This window comes from Cervus elaphus, chromosome X (genome assembly GCF_910594005.1).
Source record: "Cervus elaphus chromosome X, mCerEla1.1, whole genome shotgun sequence".
NCBI lineage: Eukaryota > Metazoa > Chordata > Mammalia > Artiodactyla > Cervidae > Cervus > Cervus elaphus.
In genome coordinates this window covers 49017384-49032072 of record NC_057848.1, presented here as the reverse complement: position 1 = coordinate 49032072, position 14689 = coordinate 49017384, and the positions used below count along the sequence as shown (strand labels likewise).

Genomic DNA, 14689 nt, shown 5'->3' with positions numbered 1-14689 from the left:
TTTTTGGGCTCCAAAATCACTGCAGATGGTGATTGCAGCCATGAAATTAAAAGATGCTTGCTCCTTGGAAGGAAAGTTATGACCAACCTAAGAAGGATATTAAAAAGCAGAGACATTACTTTGCCAACAAAGGTCCATCTGGTTAAGGCTATGGTTTTTCCAGTGGTCATGTATGGATGTGAGAGTTGGACTATAAAGAAGGCTGAGTGCTGAAGAATTGATGCTTTTGTACTGTGGTATTGGAGAAGACTCTTGAGAGTCCCGGCAAGGACTGCAAGGAGATCCAACCAGTCCATCCTAAAGGAGATAAGTCCTGGGTGTTCATTGGAGGGACTGATGTTGAAGCTGAAAGTCCAATACTTTGGCCACCTTATTAGAAGAGCTGACTCATTTGAAAAGTCCCTGATGCTGGGAAAGATTGAGGGCAGGAGGAGAAGGGGACGACAGAGGATGAGATAGTTGGATGGCATTGCCGACACAATGGACATGGGTTTGGGTGGTCTCCGGTAGTTGGTGATGGACAGGGAGGCCTGGAGTGCCGAGGTTCATGTAGTCATAGAGTCAGAGACAACTGAGCAACTGAACTGAACTGAAACACACACACACAGATACATAATGAGAAGTTCAGGATCAAATAGAGGAGGGAGTCAGGGGTATGGAAAAGTAAACTGACACCTGACTTTATCTAGATGACTCTGTCTTATTCTCTCTAGAATCTCCTATGATGTGAGAACAAGAATTTTACTTTTTTATTTAGTACTTCTCTCTATTATGCCTGGGTCAAAGGAAACAAGCTTCAGATTTTCTCCCTATTTAATATCATATATTGCCTCTTTTAACCCAATCTCATGACTACAGCCTTAAGGCAAGGTGTGAAAGAGAGATTTGCTTTCCAATAAATAAACCTAACTTAGGAGGTATTTCAAAAATATATTACCCACTAACAAAGTGTATTGTTCTTCCTTATTATATTTCTCCAGGGAAAGAAAAAAACAAATTATTATTGCTGTTGTTTTTCTATACAAAAACTTAACACAGTGAAAAGGATTATAATTGCCTCTTAGATAATCTAGTAGACTGAAACCAAATAAAATTTGTGGAGAGGCAAGAGTGACTATGACAAAATTTTGTTTTATGTTATGCCAATTTTCACAAGAAACATTAGCTGCCAAAATGCAACAAAAATAAATAATATTAGGTCTCATACAGAAAGCATGAATATATTAATATTATTTTCCAGATACCCACATACAATTAAAACAAATAAATCTATGTGCTGTACAGGTATACCCTGCTTTTTGAAAGTCTGCTTTATGCCACATTGCTTTTACAAAACCTACATTAGTATCTGTTTTCTCTAACTGAAGGAAGCCCAAAACGGATTGTCTCTTTTATGATAAAACACAAAAATAGCACCCAGCATTTGTTTTGCAGTGAGCTGTTACAGAGGCAGTGGGCACTCCAGGCAGAGACTGGTACCTCCAAGCTCCTTCTGCATTCAGCATCTCAGCATCAAGCTGCCATAGCTTTGAATTGTATTTGTATCTGCTGTTGTTATGTAGTTGATAAGTCATGCCCAACCCTTTGCGACTCTTTGTGATTTCATGGACTGTTGCCTGCCAGGCTCCTCTGTCCATGAAATTTCCCAGGCAAGAATACTGGAGTAGATTGCCATTTCCTTCTCTAGGGGACCTTTCCAACCCAGGGATCGAAATCAAACCTGTGTCTCCTGCTTGGCAGCGGATTCTTTACCACTGAGCTACCAGGGGAGTGTCTATATCTGCACCTTATCTCAATTTGCTTTGTGTGTTTGTTAGCAAGATGTGCCCTAAGGTAGTTACTTCTTTGCTTTACACCATTTTGGCTTATGAAATGTTCTATAGGAACATTACTTTCAGACAGTGCAATAAAGCTGTATATTTTCTTAACAATTGTGCCTAGGAAATACTTCCAACCTGCAAATGAGCCTTAATTATAGCTAATGCTTTTAAGTGTTTACTATGGTCCAGGATCAAAACTAAGGGAGTTCTATGCATTATATCATTAATACTCAAAATAAGGAAGGAGTTATTATGCTCATTTAATAGGTAAGGAAAGATGTTTAGAAAGTTTCCAAGACCACTCAATTATTCAGCAGACGACCCAAGATTTTCCTTGGTGGCTCAGATGGTAAAGAGTCTGCCGGCAATGCAGGAGACCAGGATTCAATCCCTGGGTCAGGAAGATCCCCTGGGGAAGGAAATGGCAACTCACTCCAGTATTCTTGCCTGGAAAATCCCATGGACGGAGGAGCCTGGCAGGCTGCACCCCATGGGGTTGCTAGAGTTGGACACGACTGAGTGACTAACACACACACAATAGACTCAAAACTAGCCTTTCCCCCCAATTTTACTGACATGTGATGAACCTAAAACATTTTATGGTATTGGTTTAAGTTGTATAACAAATAAATATATATATGTATGTGTGTGTAAGTGTATATACATATCTACATATTTGTCCATGGGGATTCCTCTTTGTCCATGGGGATTCTCCAGGCAAGAAAATTGGAGTGGGTTACCATTCTCTCCTCCAGGGGATCTTCCCACCCCAGGGATCAAACCCAGGTCTCCTGCATTGTAGGTGGATTCTTTACCAACTGAGTCACCAGGGGAGACCATCATTCATTTATATGTTAATGTAATTGGATTAATTAGTTTCTTTCTTGAGAGTAGTTTTCCTGAGTCAAGTAAAGAAGGAAGAGCACACACGGTCACTGAGTTACAAGAAGAGTTTGATTATGAGCTGGTATCATGAAGTGGTAAGGAGTCCTTTGGTAATTTTTCTTTCTTTCTTTTTTTTTTTTTTTTTTTAATGTATATGAGGCTTGGGAAGACAAGGGCCAGCCCCAACCTCAGTAAACCAAAAGATCTGATGTTTAACTGTTGTTCCATCTTCTTGGGCTGGGCTTAGTCACTCAGTCGTGTCCGACTCTTTGTGACCCCAGGGACTGTAGCCCACCAGGATCCTCTGTCCATGGGGATTCTCCAGGCAAGATTACTGGAGTGCGTTGCCATGCCCTCCTCCAGGGGATCTTCCCAACCCAGGGATTGAACCCAGATATCCCGCATTGCAGGCAGATTCTTTACTGTCTGAGCCACCAGGTCCATCTTCTTAGCACTATAAAATAAAGCTGTGGTATCTGTTTTATTTTGGTGGTTTATTTTTCAGAGGTGGGGGAGATATACAGTAGCACTATGAAATTACATCACTTTTTTTCCTTTGTCTCAATATTTTACTTTCTTTCATTATCCCTCTGCATCCCTACTTCTCCTCCATCATATTAGTGGGTCTAGTTGGTGTAATAAATTACCTCCCTGTGAATCATCAAGTTTACTGCTTAGGTCCTGATCCCTGTCCTGCTGCCACTGATCATGGCATTGCCTCCTGTGTCCCAGGCAAGCCTGTAAAGCTGGTCTGACAAGTGTCTCAGCAAAGGTTGTTTTAATTTAGAACAAGTTTAATTAAGACTCTCAGTAGAGGAGCCCCACAGGCCTGCCTAGAAACTTACTAATGTACAATGCAATTATTGGGATATCATGGGAATCAGAAGCAAGCAAATGGACAAATTTGTCTGTCAGGAATTATAACATGCCATGTAACTAGTGACTACCTGATAAGACTGAGTGAGAATGCTACTAAGGAAGAGTCATGACTTAACATAAGACCTGAAAACTGGAGAGAGGAAGTGGGGAATGATTTACAAAAAGACATACTTAGGAAAATGAACTCCAACATTTTTTTGGAATGAGTAGTAAAATTATATGAAATAATTGTTCAACATGTTAATACTGTGCCTTGATATTATAGGGAATATATTTATATGGGGAGAAGAAACCCATAACAAAGTATAGCTCTCTGATTTTCCTAAGGAAGAATTATGTACTCTATCAAAGACATGCAGAGGAGAAAACTTTACTCTGATCATTAATACACATGGTGGGAGGAGAAAGAACCTTCTTTCCAATTCTCATATGAAGTATTTCCTTATGCAAATTTGACAATTTAGTCTCAGTTCTAGAGAATGAAGAAACTGACTAACTAGATTCAAAGCATATTATTTTCTCCTCACTTGACAAGGGTAGGCTTAAGTTTTTGCTTCCTAATGTATGGTAGTTAATTTTTTGCACTTGCCAACGTGGGACATATGAAACGACACATTCATTCCCCAAATAAAATATTAAAAGTCATTAACTAGATTATCTAAACTAATTTGCATCTATTATTTTCCAAGCCAGTGCCCCATGAATCTGTTTTTCCTTGTCTTCCTCCCTTTCTGTCAGCGTTCTCCTTCTCCCTACACATTTGATTCCTTGAAGCAAAACATTTGTAAGCTGCTTTCAGTATTTTTACAAAATCAGAAGTAGCATTTCCAGTCCACCTTTTGTAGTTGTTTGACCTTGCTGGTTTTCTGAACATAAAAGTCTTATTCTCTGTAGAACTGCTGGCAGTATGAGAAACTATCAGTCAATTTTACAGACACTACAAACACTTCAATTCACTACAAAGTTAAGAGTATCATAGTAAATCTCACATTATGGGTTCTATTTCCAAATAATTGACTTAGGAGCAAGCATTATTTAGGCTCATCTCTTGCAAGCAGTTGGAATCATGGGTGAAAAGAAGACAGAATATCAATGTGGGACATTAGTGACATCATAACAAGTGTCATAGCCTGAATTTTCAGGATATAGTTTAGGAAGTACAAAATATTGCCCTTCAATACAGGGCATGTGTTTTAGGGGAGACATGGGCATAACGAGGCAAGGATTATTCTTCCTATCTGTGATGTTCACCCCCATTGTCCATATAAGAAAAGATATATTAAATTTTACATATCCAGCCCAAATCTCAGAGTTTTGTTAAAGATATGAATTGTTAAATGCTGGAGAGGGTGTGGAGAAAAGGGAACCCTCTTACACTGTTGGTGGGAATGCAAACTAGTACAGCCACTATGGAGAACAGTGTGAAGATTCCTTAAAAAACTGGAAATAGAACTGCCATACGACCCAGCGATCCCACTGCTGGGCATACACACCGAGGAAACCAGGATTGAAAGAGACATGTGTTTTGCATATAGGGTTATCGTTACCATCTTTCTAAATTCCATATATATGTGTTAGTATGCTGTAATGTTCTTTATCTTTCTGGCTTACTTCAGTCTGTATAAGGGGCTCCAGTTTCATCCATCTCATTAGGACTGATTCAAATGAATTCTTTTTAACGGCTGAGTAATATTCCATGGTGTATATGTACCACAGCTTCCTTATCCATTCATCTGCTGATGGGCATCTAGGTTGCTTCCATGTCCTGGCTATTATAAACAGTGCTGCGATGAACATTGGGGTGCACGTGTCTCTTTCAGATCTGGTTTCCTCAGTGTGTATGCCCAGAAGTGGTATTGCTGGGTCATATGGCAGTTCTATTTCCAGTTTTTTAAGGAATCTCTACACTGTTTTCCATAGTGGCTGTACTAGTTTGCATTCCCACCAACAGTGTAAGAGGGTTCCCTTTTCTCCACAGCCTCTCCAGCATTTATTGCTTGTAGACTTTTGGATAACAGCCATCCTGACTGGTGTGTAATGGTACCTCATTGTGGTTTTGATTTGCATTTCTCTAATAATGAGTGATGTTGAGCACCTTTTCATGTGTTTGTTAGCCATCTGTATGTCTTCTTTGGAGAAATGTCTGTTTAGTTCTTTGGCCCATTTTTTGATTGGGTCATTTATTTTTCTGGAATTGAGCTTCAGGAGTTGCTTGTATATTTTTGAGATTAATCCTTTGTCTGTTTCTTCATTTGCTATTATTTTCTCCCAATCTGAGGGCTGTCTTTTCACCTTACTTATAGTTTCTTTTGTAGTGCAAAAGCTTTTAAGTTTCATTAGATCCCATTTGTTTAGTTTTGCTTTTATTTCCAATATTCTGGGAGGTGGGTCATAGAGGATCTTGCTGTGATTTATGTCGGAGAGTGTTTTGCCTATGTTCTCCTCTAGGAGTTTTATAGTTTCTGGTCTTACATTTAGATCTTTAATCCATTTTGAGTTTATTTTTGTGTATGGTGTTAGAAAGTGTTCTAGTTTCATTCTTTTGCAAGTGGAAAAAGAGACACAGAAATACAGAACAGACTTTTGAACTCTGTGGGAGAAGGTGAGGGTGGGATGTTTCAAAAGAACAGCATGTATACTATCTATGGTGAAACAGATCACCAGCCTAGGTGGGATGCATGAGACAAGTGCTCCGGCCTGGTGCACTGGGAAGACCCAGAGGAATCGGGTGGAGAGGGAGATGGGAGGGGGGATCGGGATGGGGAATACGTGTAAATCTATGGCTGATTCATATCAATGTATGACAAAACCCACTGAAATGTTGTGAAGCAATTAGCCTCCAACTAATAAAAAAATTAAAAAAAAAAAAAAAAAAGAAAGAAACAATAAAAAAAAAAACAAAAAAAACAAAAAAAAAGAAAGAGACATGTGTACCCCAATGTTCATTGCAGCACTATTTACAATAGCTAGGACATGAAAGCAACCTAGATGTCCATCAGCAGAAGAATGGATAAGAAAGCTGTGGTACATACATACAATGGAATATTACCCAGGTATTAAAAATAATGCATTTGAATCAGTTCTAATGAGGTGGATGAAACTGGAGCCTGTTATACGGAGTGAAGTAAGTCAGAAAGAAAAACACCAATACAGTACACTAACGCACATATATGGAATTTAGAAAGATGGTAATGATGACCCTATATGCGAGACAGCAAAAGAGACACAGAGATAAAGAACAGACTTTTGAACTCTGTGGGAGAAGGCGAGGGTGGACTGATTTGAGAGAATAGCACTGAAACATGTGTATTACCATATGTGAAATAGATCACCAGTCCAGGTTCAATGCATGAGACAGGGTGTTCAGGGCCAGTGCACTGGGATGACCCTGAGGGATGGGACGGGGAAGGAGGTGGGAGGGGGTTCAGGATGGGGAACACATGTACACCCATGGTTAATTCATGTCAATGTATGGCAAAAATCACTACAATATTGTAAAGTAACTAGCCTCCAATTAAAATAAATAAAATTTTTTAAAAAGATATGAATTGTTTTTCACTTTTTCAAAACACTTTAGAAAATAATGAGTCACTAGGTAATTTTTAAAAGTAAATGACAACCAATGTGAATGATTTTCTATTAAGTCCATTCATAAAGAATCATCATTAGTCTATCTCTACAATATCTGAGAGGACCTTTGTTAACTGCTTCTCTTAACCTAAAAAGCAAGTAAGTGTGATAGCATTTCTTTTCTTATATGTGGATATAAATTCAGTATAAAAGAAAGAACTTGGATACTTCTGTGACATAGAACATATCAAATAGGCTTATTACTGCTTATCCACAAAGACTCACAAATGCAGCATGAATGTGGATACACAAACACACACACAAATTTCAAGATTCAAATATCTGCTTGCACATTCCCTAAGAGAAATATTTCATGGTAGGTTCTCCCTGCAGCTTTCAGACTATTATATTTTACATTGCCTCTCTCCATTGTTTGAGAGTTTTATTCCCTCTACTTGAAATAACTTTCATATCATTTTAAACTTATTTTTCAACCTAGCAAGTGTATTTATTTTTTAATGCAGAGTTCATATAATTTGTCCTCTGAAGAACCTTCTCAACTCCCACCCACGGTAGCAGAAATAATCCTCTCTCTATTATCACTTATCACATTGTTTTGTTATTATTTATTTTTGTTTCTGTCTCTTCAACTGGAATGTTATCATTATGAGTGTAGAGGCAGTTTTATTCATATTATTATTGGTGCAAAAGTAATTGCGGTTTTGCATTGTTGAACTGCCATTTGATATTGGAATACTTTTTTTTTTTAAAGACAATACTTTATTGTCACCACTGGGAGCACCTGGCCCCCCCGGTCTACTCTTAATCATCAGGATACTTAATTTATAGTCAAATGTCAAGTCACCTTTGAACCGGTGTCCCTATCCCCAGCCAGGGTTCTGTCTCCAAGTCCAGCATCTTCCTTGAGTGTCAGAGTTGTGGGCAATGGCATAAAAGCTACAGTATCCCAACTTGCTGCTGCTGCTGCTAAGTCGCTTCAGTCATGTCCGACTCTGTGTGACCTCATAGACGGCAGCCCACCAGGCTTCCCCGTCCCTGGGATTCTCCAGGCAAGAACACTGGAGTGGGTTGCCATTTCCTTCTCCATGGAATACATTTTTAAATAAATGTTATACATGATTATAACATTCATGTCTCATTTTATTTTATTATTATTTTTTTTTTTTTGCTAATGACATTACTTGCTGTTGATTTTATATTTGTTTTAGACTAGGGAAATGATGTTAGACAAAAAGCAAATTTGAGTTCAAAATGGGTCATAAAGCAGCAGAGACAACTTGCAATGTTAACAACACATTTAGCCCAGGAACTGCTAATGAAAAAACGTACAGTGCAGTGGTGGTTCAAGAAATCTTGCAAAGGAGATGAGAGCCTTGAAGATGAGGAGAACAGAGGCTGGCCATCAGAAGTCGACAATGACCAATCTAGAGCAATCATCCAAACTAATCCTCTTACAACTAAATGAGAAGTTGCTGAAGAACTCAATGTCAACCATTCCATGGTCTTTCAGCAATTGAAGAAATTGAAAAAGTGAAAGAACTTCATAACTGGGTGCCTCATAAGCTGACTGCAAATCAAAACAATCATCATTTAGAGGTGTCGTCTTATTCTATGCAACAACAACAAACCATTTCTCAATCGGATTGTGACATGCAACAAATAGCGGATTTTATACGACAATTGGTGATGACCAGCTCAGTGGTTGGACTGAGCAGATGCTCCAAAGCACTTCCCAAAGTCAAACTTGCACCAAAAATTGGTCATGGTCACTGTTTGGTGGTCTGCTGCCGGTCCAATTGACTACAGCTTCTTGAATCCCAGTGAAACCATTACATCTGGGAAGTATGCTCAGGAACTTGATGAGATGCATTGAAAACTGCAATGCCTGTAGCCGGCATGGGTCAGCAGAAAGGGTCTAATTCTTCTCCATGACAATGCCCAACCACATGTTGCGCAACCAACCTAATGCTTCAACAGCTGAAAGAATTGGTCTACGAAGTTTTGCCTCATCCACCATATTCACCTGATCTCCTGCCAACCGATTACCACTTCATCAAGCAACTTGACAACTTATTGCAGGGAAAATGCTTCCACAACCAGCAAGAGGCAGAAAATGCTTTCTAACAGTTCCTCAAACCCTGAAGCAAGGATTTTTACACTACAGGAATAAACTTATTTCTCATTGGGAAAAATGTGTTCATTGCAATAGTTCCTATTTTGATTGATAAAGATGTGCTTGAGCCTAGTTATAATGATTTTAAAATTCACAGTCTGAAACTACAATTACTTTTGCACCAATCTGTATTCTCACTACCTGTTAAAGACCTTCACACAGAGTAGGGGCCTAATAAAAGGTCAGTGAATTAATGAACTGGAAACCAAATGCTACTTTGTTCCAATGAGTAAAATTAATAATCCCTTAAGCAAATCATGGCTTAGAAGGTAAAATCTATCAAAGAAGAAAACCCATGTCTATTTCAGTCAGTTGGTCAATCAGTTCAGTCACTCAGTCGTATCCGACTTTTTGTGACCTCATGGACTGCAGCACACACAGCAAATAGACTGCAGCAGTCTATTTCAGAGGCATATATAAGTAACATTGTCATTTTCTCTACTTTAAATGTTATTTGTGGCCTTGTAATTATTAATGTAGCATATAGTATAACAAGCAGAGAAACTTCTCTTGGTATCAGTGCTCAGAAATATCTGACACATTACTAGTGATTTTGAATAATTCAGACTTAGCAATAATATTGTGAATTTATTTTTGTCAAGTGCAGCTTTTTATCAACAGGTATTATTTACATGCATACTGTGTCAGTCAGCACTATTTAGACATCTTTATCATATGTTGAAATAAACTGGCTAATTTTCTGATTAAGTCCAATTTGAAATTAGGTTATAATCTATACAGTACACACTGAAGACATGTAGAATATACCCTGAACTGGGACACTGAAAGAGATGAAAAATAGGAGTTTTTAAAAAGTAGCAATGATAAGCAGTAAGCAGGGTCCTAGAAAAAGAAGGGCCTTCTTCAAAATTTTCAGGAGCGAGTTGATATAGGAGAAGATTTCTAATGGAAAATGTGTTGTCTGATGAATTGATGAAATAGACAAAAAGCATATCAGTGTTTATTCAACAAGTTTTCCTTCAGCAGCCTAGTAGGGGCAGTCAAATGATTCCAAAACAGAGAAAAGTCCTCTGCTTTGGAGTCTGTGAATATTTCTCTACTTCCAAAAACAAGAAGAGAAAAAAAATGACAAGTATGGCTGATATTAAAAAAAAAAAAAAAGAATGTCTGATCCTAATACAGAACATTGGAGAAATTGTTCAAAACCAATTTATCCTTTGTAAAGATTAACCCCCAAGTGCTTGCCACTGTCAGGATCTGCCTGAATAATCTGCCTAAGGGCTGTTCAGTGTTTTCATCCATCTTTTTTGAAAAAAGAAAAAAAAATAGTAAGACATTTTTGTCTGGCTGCTTCTCCATTTAGTCATGCTGGTGATGTTTCTTCCTTCTTGTTCTCTCTTAAAAATAAATAAATAAGAGAAAAATCTTTCCATATAGCAACTTCTCACTCCCTATTGCACACCAAGGCTCTTGTTAATGAAAATTGATTTTTGTGTAGGTTACATAGGAGAATTGTGTACTTCCTGGCATACAGTAAGTCATTTCTGAATATAGCCTCAGAGAGAGATTCATATCTAGATGTGTGCATAGAATTACATGGAAATGCTAATGGAGACCGATGCCTGAAATGCTAGCAGGCCAACTTTGCCAACACTTTCCTATATTATCTTCTGCCCCTCCCTTCCAAACACCCTGACTATGTTTGTGGAGAAAGGGAGTCTATAAATTAAATGTATTCAGTTCCACTATTTATGAAAGTCAATTTCACCAAGCCAAAGATGTGAGGAGAATTAGAATAAATAATGTCTGGGTGTTTTGACATCTCCGACATCATGTTGTTTTCTTTGTTTTGACATGAAAACGTGGATCATATTTGTAGTGTTCATTATCCCAATTAGCAGCAGATAATCTTGGTGAAAGAGTGTTCCTTGTTTTGCATACAATGCAAAGCATTAAGACCCAGTGTTCTAAGGCAAGGCCCATATGTGGCATCTTGTATTAAAATCTCTTTTCATTGATGCTATCCACCAACAAGGGCCAATGTATTATATGAAATGCCATGGGACAATTATATGCTTATTTCCTACAATGATGAAAAATCCAATGTACCATATATTTTATATACACTAAACTAAAATTTTAATATATGTTTTAATGCATTTAATTATATATTAAATATATCTTTATTATAAATTTGCTAGACCATAAATACACTGGGCAGGAATTTCTCTGTCTTGTTGATTCCTACAAACCTAGTGTCTACAAGAATACTTTGCAGATAGTGGTTTGTCATAATAAACATTTTTGAATGAATAACTTCATAAAAAATATAAATTCATTTGCTTGAAATCAGTACCATTCAAATCATAAGACCCAGTTTTTTTTCACCCTTAGCACTCACAGCAACTTCAAATATCAGATATGGAAGTAGAAACATTCTTCTATCCTATACTGGTATTTTATTATTCCTCCAGTACATTTTACTTAGTCTTAACTTTGTATGTTCCATTCACCATTTGGATTTCCTTCACTCTTCATCTCTACCAACCTATGGGCCTTTTTTACTTAAAGATCTAGCCCAATATTCTAGTCCTTTTGTTATTCTTCCTTATGTCTCCTTGTGTATGCTCTCAGTCTTTCCACACTGTAAATAAAAAGTGACAGGTGGTTTGGTAAATATTCAATAATTATTAATCAATCTAAATTAATATTACCAACTAAATAAAAATGCCCTTAAGAGGAAGGATCAGTTTTCTTTGCATAACACCACTATAGTTTTAAACCTGGTAGCATTTGCTCCTTTGAATTCCCATCCTTTTACATTAATTTTTTTTTTTTACCTCTCTCTCCTTCACTAAGATCCACTCTTTCTTACTTTTCTGACTTTTTTTGTATCTTTTTTCTTTTCCTCTACTCACCCTCACACTTTCTTCTCAAAACATGAGCTATGCTGAAGCATGTCAAAATGTTTTTAAAATGTACTTAAAAAACAATTTTTTTTCATTTTAGGTAATTTTATTTTATTATTTTTTCCATTTATTTTTATTAGTTGGAGGCTAATTATTTTACAATATTGTAGTGGTTTTTGCCATACATTGACATGAATCAGCCATGGAGCCCATTATACAGAGTGAAGTAAAAAACAAAATTTACTTAACTTTTTCCACTAAAGATATAATGTACATTTGTTATATAAATTTAAGCATGTAAAAGGTAGATATTACTAACAGCTTTACCATTATCAATAACAAGGATTATTTCTTCTACATTTTTACCATGATGTTAAAAACAAAACAGTTGAAGTCATATTCTGCCTATGTGAATTTTGCCTGGGATTGTGAAATTTTTTCAAATTAAAATTGTCATTATCACTTCCTAACCATTTAAGTGTACATGTCCAAAGCCTTTCTATATATCTTAAAGCATTAACTCGAGGGCAGTATTTTTTCATCTTAAATAAATTCTATATATTAATTAGTAAAAATGTGTGTAGTGTTTGTATGGTATTGGGGGAAGAAAAGAAATGGTAGCCTGTGTGCTATTTAATGATGATTACTGATAATGAATTGTTCCATATATTTCCTAAATGAGTTTACATTTTATACTAACATCATGCTGCAATGTTTTCCTTAGAATTAATAGATCTATCTTAATAAAAAAGAAAATAGTCTTATTATTCTTCACATATAGAAAAACTTTTTCTGTGTGATAAAATCTTTTGATATATAGGTAATTTATTGTCAAGGTATATATAGAAAGAATTTAATAATAGCTATAGGGTGTTTAGAGTATGGTTATTCACTGAGGTATGACAAATAAGGTCACTGTAAGGTAAGTTTGAGACATCATTATATTTCATTTGGTAGAGCTGACCTAGAAGACTTTTAAAAGCAGAGTATGCACCTGTACCTGCAGTTAGGTGATTCATTAAAGGAAAACTTATCCCTCATCTCAGTTTAATGTCATATTCTGGAGGATTGTCCCTTATTTGACCCCCATATCCGAACTCTTCTATCCAAAGGCCTATACCACTAGAGTTTGGAACACAATTTCAGCCACCAGTTACCAATACCTCTTTCTCTTTTGACTTTAATCCTGTCTCTCAGTTTCTTCTATGTTTGGCTCAATAGGTTGTTGAGCTTCATGCTCTCTTGTTCATACGGACTTTTCTTTTCCTAAACAAAGCAACTAGGAGTTCTGGGATTTTTTGTGAGACATTACTTGTAACTTCCACATCAATCAGAATATATCTTTATATACAGTATGTCTTAGTATTTGTCTGAACTTAGATTGCAATTTTGAATGTCTGCAGGGCACTTAAAGCTTACTTTCATAGATTAAGGATGCTTGGAAGCAGATCTACTGCTGCTTCTGACTAAAAGTTGTAGCTACAGGCCCAAGTCCAGTAGAAGAATAGCTTGTTTGAAGCCTTAGCAAAACCATAGACAAGGGCCAACTTCTTTTACAACTTCCTTCACCAGAACCCCAGGACCAGGTGAGAGTTTTAGGTTAGGAATTTTTAAACAGTTCTTTCTTTCTAAGAGTTTCTTCAAAAAAAGTCTTCCAAATGAATATTTTCCACTCCACAATAAAAGATTTTTTTAAAAAGCTCCCCCAGTCCCAGTTCTAAATAACCTATTAGTTTCCATTTTATCTTGCTTTCCAATAACACATATTTCAGCCAACTATCACATGGTCTTCCACTATATGTGTATAAATTATGAAAGAATAAAAAATAAAGCTACTAATAAAATCCCCTAAATAAATCTAGGTATCATCCCTGTCTATCATATTGATGGGAACTTTGAAGGAAATGCTCGCATGTGAACTGTAGAGTACTAGTCATGCTCCAAAGAGCATTTAACTACAAATACACTTATGCAACCATCTTAGCAGCAGTGAGGTAGATGCTGTGATTGAAGTTTATAATGTCAAATCACCCCAAAACATTAAAAAAATCAGAAGTAGATGACATTTGCTTTAGTTATTTTCTATGGAGATGCCAGATTTTACTTATGCTACTAAGTACACTTTTTAAAAAGTATGTTCCTTAACAAACTTGCTAAAAACCAATCAAAACAGTTCTTTTTCTGAAATATCTGCACTTACCATGTGAATTTTTTTCTGATAATATAAGACATGCATCACTGCTTTCAGTTCCCATCAGCAGGGTGAGTCAGGGTGAGTTTGCTATTTGTGCCACTAAGTAAAGGGAACGGTTACACCGAGGAGTTTATTTATTTATAATCAGTCTGCGCTCTTTACAGGCAGTGAACAGTCCATTGAAAACCTCTGTAACTGGTGCATTATTCAGTAACTAGTGCCCTTTTCATTTTGAAGTTATTGTCTATTTATAATGCCATTGGATTTTTAGCTCCAT

General features: G+C 36.8%; 1 pseudogene; it reads left to right on the top strand.

Moving 5' to 3' along the window:
- The first annotated feature begins 8392 nt into the window (after positions 1–8392).
- On the top strand, positions 8393–9400 carry LOC122689523 (annotated as a pseudogene).
- The last annotated feature ends 5289 nt before the right edge of the window (positions 9401–14689 follow it).